Source organism: Garra rufa, chromosome 24, assembly GCF_049309525.1.
Source record: "Garra rufa chromosome 24, GarRuf1.0, whole genome shotgun sequence".
NCBI lineage: Eukaryota > Metazoa > Chordata > Actinopteri > Cypriniformes > Cyprinidae > Garra > Garra rufa.
Window position 1 is genome coordinate 23,618,962 of NC_133384.1, and position 7,686 is coordinate 23,626,647.

A 7,686-nucleotide genomic window follows, 5' to 3' on the forward strand; every position below is an offset into this window, starting at 1 on the left:
TTTAAATTGAGGCAGTGAACGTATATTCTAACTACAGAGATGACTATTATGTTTTAGCACTCAGTGATGACAGCACTAAAATGAAGAAAACAAGACAATAGAGATGAGTTACAGAATGGAGCAATAACATCTGCGCTATCATTAAACAAAGCCGAGACAGTTCAGTGGCAATGAAAAACCCATCAACCATCTGGAGGACAAAGAAAAATCGTATAATTGTTCAAACTTACGACAAACTAAAGAGAGAGAGAGTGCTTCGCCTGGCCGTTGACTCCAGTTTCAGACAGTTGAACTAGAACCAGAAACATAAATTCCAGAAAGCATGACATCTGCCTTTCTCCGAAGTTTAGGCCTCATCTGTTCAAAATTATTCCCATCTGATGGTGAGGAAAGAGGGGGAAAAGTTAAATGCATTAGAGATGGAACTTTTATATAACATGGTTTGCAGTGGCTATGCTCAAACTACTAATTCCTCCAATACACTTAATGGAAAAGAAGAGCTATTCATTTCCTCACAAACACATCCATTAGGAGCAGAGATGGCTGGCGTAGGAATCTGTGTTGATGTGCTGCTCTTTACGGCATGTAAAAGAGAAGCCGAAATGATCGGCAGGGCATGCATACATGCATTCTCTCTCTCTCTCTCTCGCTCGCTCGCTTTATCCTCTATTCTCTGGGGTAAAATTATCTTTTGGAGCTGTGCCAGCTGTCCTTGTTGAAATGGCAGAGGAAAGTGGACATGTTCTTGTCTAAAACCAGCTCCAGATAAAGTGATTATGTCTTACATTATGCCACACTGGGATTTCTTCATCATGCAAAGTAGCAGGGGGAAGAAAAACGGAGGAATGAAACATAAGCAAGAATTAAAATGAGAGTGAGATAAATGGCTACAGCGCTATCAGCCATCTTGTAGCACTTCATATCACCCATCTGGACTCACAAGTCACCAGCCAATTCAGCAGATGGGTTATTATATGAAAAGATGCACACAGAAGCGTTATGCTGAATAAAATTAAGAGAGAACGCACGGTACCACCTTAGATTTTTACTATTGAATATTACTTCATAAAATAAAATAAAATATAAAATCACTTGCTATCAAGGTTGCAATTATTAAAATAAAATAATACATTTTTTGTATATAATATATTGACATTTATCTATTATATGGAGCACAGGTATATTTGTAGCAATAGCCAAAAATATATTGTATGGGTCAAAATTATTGATTTTTCGTTTATGCCAAAAATCATTAGGATATTAAGTAAAGATCATGTTCTATGAAGATATTTTGTAAATTTCCTACCTTAAATATATCAAAACTTAACTTTTAATTAGTAATATGCATTGCTAAGAATTTAATTTGGACAACTTTGAGCATTTTCTCAATATTTAGATTTTTTATCCTGCATCCTCAGTTTCCAGATATTCAAATAGTTGTATCTCGGGCAAATATTGTCATATCCAAACAATCCATACATAAAAGGAAATGTTATTTATTTAGTCTTTTGACTGGCTTCATGATCCAGGGTCACATATTTGTATTTCTGGGTCTAAAGCCATTTTTATTATTATTATTTTAAAGAGCTATATATATATATATATATATATATATATATATATATATATATATATATATATTGATATATATTGATATATATTGATATATATATATTTTTTTATTATTATTTATACTTTTTTTAAGTGCTTGTATCTTATCAAAATATGTGCTCAAATGTTTACACCCCCTTTGCAGAATATGCAAATAAGTTTCACACTACATGTTTACATATATTCCACTAGATAAAATAATAACTGAGTTTATAAAAACTACCCTGTTCAAAAGTCTACATACCCTTAAATCTTAATACTGTGTGTCATTTTCTGGATGATCCACGACTGTTTTCATGTTTTGTGATGGTTGTTCATGAGTCCCTTGTTTGTCCTGAGCCGTTCAACTGTCTGTAGTTCTTCAGAAAAATTCTCCATTTCCTGCACATTCTTTGGTTTTCCAAGTACTAAGTAAAAAATAACATGCAAATATTCTGCAAGGGGTATGTAAACTTTTGAGCACAACTGTATATATTCCAGTTTTAGAATTAGTTATTTTAGTACGTAAAGTTAAACTAAATAAATATGAATATAAGAAATATTCTCTTGCCAATTAGCTGAAATATATGTATTTTTTAATTATTTTATTTTAGTTCAGTTAACATTTATTTTAAGTAGTTTTAGTAAACTATAACATGACATCTGTCAGAATACACAGCTTTGAAACATTCATACGCATACGCACAAGAATACAAAACGCATCCTTTTCCCAAATAATGAATGAAAACATCTTAACTAAGGTTTTTTAAGTTGTGAATGAACACACTTGGGATGTCACGGTCGATGGGTGTGTTCTCCATAATTTCCTTTTATCTCATTGGATCCAGCTGGATAGAAAAGAAATTTGTTTTAATAAAAGACATAATCTTATTTTAAATAAATATGAGATCAATTCCCCAAGATCGAATTCAGGGATGAAAACTGAAGCAGTAATGGGGTGACCGTGTCAATGGGCTGAGAGATGGAATTGGGAATTGGATGGAAAAATAGAGGCATTATTCATAATACGTTCATCTTCGAGTGCAAGCAGACTAGATTCATCTCTCGCTTCTTTCTTTCTTCTTTCTACAGTTCTTCACTCTTATAATGGCCATTCTGCATCCCCATTTCCCAGCTAACGGCACAGATCACATCAGAGCCGTCCATTCATTTGGTGCAGCGTGAAGAGAGCTAAGGGTGCGGGGAGCGAGCCAAACCTGGAAGCTCTAACGCTTACATGGGCTCTGCGTGTGCTTTGTGTCAGATTCCTTGACCATCTAAATGAGGGGTGCAGAGTAGTATCGCTTCGACATACGGCTAACAAACCACTTGGCTTTCAGGCCTTTTGATTTTGTTTGAAAGCGGGAGACAATCCTCAGCCAAATTGACAAGATGGTGCGAAGCCAAGAAAGCAGCAAATGAATAGCCCTCTCTGAACACCATTAGCCAACCAGAGAGCACCTCAAACTTCTATTGAGTCTTCAGCTTGTCCTGTGAATGACTGCTTGGATTCATTAACAGGAAGCTGTAAATTGAACAGAGGGATGTTATGTCTCCTGCTCGAGTGTATCTTACGTGAGAAGGTGACTTAAAACAACCTCAGACAATGAATGCCGCTGAGAGCTGTTTAGGATAAGCGAAGAAGAAACCGATAAATAGATGTTTGCTTTGTCAGTACTGATGGTGTTCAAAAGCTTGCTCTGTTCTTTGATCCATCCAGCCAGCCTCTTACAAACAGAGCTGATGAACAGCACAATATAGCATAGATGAATGCTGAAAACGTAGTGTCCATTTATAATGCATGCTAGGTCATAAAATAGGGTGCAAAGGACAAAATTACTCATTATTTAAAAGCCCAATGACATCATAAGACGCAGTTGCATTAGCGAAACGTACACAATTTCACAATAAAAAAAGTCTATCATCGATTGTTAATATTGCATTAAAGGGACAGTTCACCCAGAAATGAAGATTACCTCATGATTAACTCACCCTCAAGCCATCCTATATGTATATGACTTTTTTTCTTTCAGACGAATACAATCGGAGTTATATTAAAAAACGTCCCGGCCTCTCCACACCTTATAATGGTAGTGAATGGCTGTTGAGATTTTGAAGTCCAATAAACTGCATCCATCCATCATAGAAAATACTCCACATTGCCATGGGGGTTAATAAAGTTCGTCTGAAGTGAATCTATGTGTTTTTTGTAAGAATATAATATAATGCATGCTTTCACAAGAGAGTGGCATTTCAGGAAATGATGTAGGCGTAGCATAAACTCCAGTGAGAATATATTACTCTCATGAGAACCAAGTACAAATCCTCAATTTGTACTTTAATTTGTGACTGTTTTTTTGTTTGGACTCTCCTCTGCACTTCTGCTTTCATCACCACGTTCGCCTATGCCATTTTTCTTACACTAATGCATCGATTCGCTTCAGAAGGCCTTTATTAACCTCCTGGAGCTGCGTGGATTACTTTTTTGATGGATGGATGCACTTTATTGGGCTTCAAAATCTCAACACCCATTCACTGCCATTATAATGCTTGGAAGAGCCTCAGTCATAGTCTTATGATTAAAATGTCATTTAGTTTTAGTCATATTTTAAGTCATCTGAATTGTTTTAGTTTTAGTCTAGTATTAGTTGACTAAATATCATCAGATTTTAGTCGACCTTATCTATAGCAGAATTAGTCGGCTGAAATCGTATGGGTTGCATTTCTCTAAAATGACCAAACTCATTGTATAGGTTTGAGATTACTGATTATTAATGAATTTGTTATTTTAGTTTTCTTTGCACACAAAAAGTATTCTTGTAGCTTCATAACATGATGGTTGAACCTCTGATGTCACATGGACTATTTTAACAATGTCCTTATTACCTTTTTAGGCCTTAAACATGTCAGTTGCATTGCCGTCTATGCAGGGACAGAAAGCTCTCAGATTTAATCAAAAATATCTTAATTTTTGTTCCTTGATGAACGAAGGTCTTACAGGTTTTGAATGACATGAGGGTGATTAATTAATTTTTGGGTGAACTATCCATTTAAGCACTTAGATTTGACCTGTCTGTCGACTCTATATGTGCTGCAGTTCAGCTTGAGGTGTCAACATAGGCCTTTCGCTGCATTCGTATTCCTTTGCTCCAAATCACATTACTGCAAAGACAAACATGGAAGACAAGGTCATCATGGATTATGTAGGGTTTGAAAAGCAGAACTATGATATGAAGCAGTTTTTTCTCTTTAAGCATCAGGATCGTCAACGTCATTCGATTTTGAACAACGCAGCGCAAATGGAACTCAATAAGCGTGCGTGAATGTTGTGGAGTTTAGACCCCAGGAAGGTAATCGTGGGCGATAAAGCATTACTAAACAGCATGTAACAACAATGATCCGAGACTCAATGGCTTTCATCAGAGCTGATTGTATCATGATTGGGCTTAAATTGCAAATCAAACACTGTAGTTGTAATCAGAGCAAGAGAGATACAAAGGGAAACAAAGCATAGCGAATGTGTGCCTTCTTCAAGTACAGACTTCAAAAAAGAGAACAAAAAGCAAGGTTGACCTCTAAAGATATAGCCTGCCCTGCTCTTCAAAAAGGCTGCGTGGGGATTCATGGGGGCTTTGATATTTTTCTTTTGACATTTCTTAATTAACTAGCCAAATTAATGTAATTCTTTATTATTCAACCAAACCACAAAATGTGGGTGGTCCAGGAAGGTTGTCGTGCCACCGGGCCGCACATCATTAGGCAATAACCCTTCAATGAGCATTACCTCAGACATCACTATAAAAAGCCATTGTTCGCCATTCAAAAGTGATATGAAATATGGGCTGAGTTTTATGAAGCTCATTTGCAATGAGGTCTTGTCGATGTGCTTGGAGGGCAAACGTGTTTAATATGTACGGTAATAGTAACCAGGGAGGGCTGAGAGAAATAAAGGAATGGGGAAAAAGGAGGGGAAATGGGGAGAAGAAAAAAAAAACTTGAACGTGAACTAGACAGCATTAGAGAAAGAGGGCAAGATTTAATGTTTACATGGTAGCTGGGCGATATGTTAAAAACCCACAATGATTTTTATGACAGCACAGTTGAGAATGTGACTGAGAATGCATTTATACATTCAGTAGTTTACATTGACTTACATTTTTGACACAATGGAATACTTGGACTGAGCTTCCATGTGTCAAAACGCCACTTAAAATGATTGTCTGCAAGAAGACTTGAAAAATTTCAGGGAGAAGAGATTTATTTTTGCTGGATGGAGCAAAGCTGGAAGTAACTGGCAATATGGACTATTTATTGCACATTCTACTTAAAGGAACAATTCAGCAAAAAATTAAAATTCATGTATGCAAAGCCAATTCCGAAGTCAGAATTGTGAGTTTGTATTACGCAGTTCTGAGGTAAAAATCTGAATTGCGAGTTATCATCACACTGAGGAAAAAAGTCAGAATTATGAGTTTATATCTCACAATTTTTACTTTTTAACTCACAATTTTAAGTTTATATTACAATTCTGAGGAAAAAAAAGTCAGAATTGTGAGTTTGTATCTCACAATTCTTACTTTTTAACTCACACTTGCATGTTTATATCACAATTCTAAAAGGGGAAAAAAGTCAGAATTGCGAATTTGTATCACGCAATTCTTACTTTTTAACTTACAATTGCGAGTTTCTATCACAATTCTGAGGAGAAAAAAATCTGAATTGCGATTTTGTATCACGCAATTCTGAGATAAAAATCTGAATTGCGAGTTTATCACACAATTCTGAGGAAAAAGTCAGAACTGTGAGTTTATATCTCACAATTCTTACTTTTTAACTCACAATTGCGAGTTTATATTACAATTCTGAGGAGAAAAGAAAGTCAGAATTGCGAATTCGTATCACGCAATTCTGAGGTAAAAATCTGAATTGCGAGTTTCTATCAAACAATTCTAAGGAAAAAATGTTAGAATTGTGAGTTTATATCTCACAATTCTTACTTTTAAACTCACAATTACAAGTTTATATCACAATTCTAATAAAAAAGTCAGAATTGTGAGTTTAAATCACAATTATGATGGGGAAAAAAGTGAGAACTGCGAGTCTGTATCACGCAATTCTGAAAAAAATTGCAATTGCTAGATAAAATATTTGTTATTCAGTGGTGGAAATGGCCTTCCATAATAATGTCTGTTTGAGCAAAATAATCAAAAAGTAATTTCAGAGCCAATATATTTCAAGAAATTCTTTGAATAATGTCAAAAGCTTGAAAAATATTGAGAATTTTTTAACTATATCCCCCAGCCCTAGTATCCATGTGACACACAAGAGGGGCGTGAGAATTCTGGAAACTTCGGAATGTCGATGGAAAACTTCTGGACACGGTGTGTGCGCATTTAAGCGTGGCCATGTTGAGGTAGCTCCACATACTTGGGCTCTTTGATCCAGCAACTGAGGTTGCTGACCAGCGGTGTGCACTCCTGGCAGAGGTGAACGGTGTCTATGTGGGATTCCTCCGGGGCCAAGCTTAACCGCTGCAGCTGTGCGAGGGAGAGACGGGATCAAAGCACACCCAAAAAACACACTATATGAACACACACTCTCTCCATCACTAATAATAACCACCTCGGCCCAGAATCCAGTCTCCTCTCTCACTGGCCCAGCTCTCTGCTCACATAATCAGGGTTTCCTTCTACATGCTATTAATTGATTCAGTATGCTCGGAAGAAGTGGTTCCCGCGTTCCCATGTCTCAGATTTTCTTGTTTATTATGCTAACCATACATGAGACTCCCGCACTCTCGAGGGGGTGGAATTCTAATCAGGTGAATTCAATTACAGAGCTCCTGATCCTGATTTTCTACTGGGCTCCAAGTGCACAACAAGTCCTGTTGAGAGCACACATTGGTGTCAGCTTAAAACTTTTTTCTTTTGGGGTTAGTTCTCTCTTTTTTTCCCCTCTGTCTCTCCTAGAAGGCATGCATTATACATTTTGCAAAAAAGTGGAAGTTCATAACTGGATTCAATCAAAATAAAGGGGACCCCACCTGAAACAAAAGCAGACGGCACAGACTAATGTAAAACAAATGTGTTTAGTTTC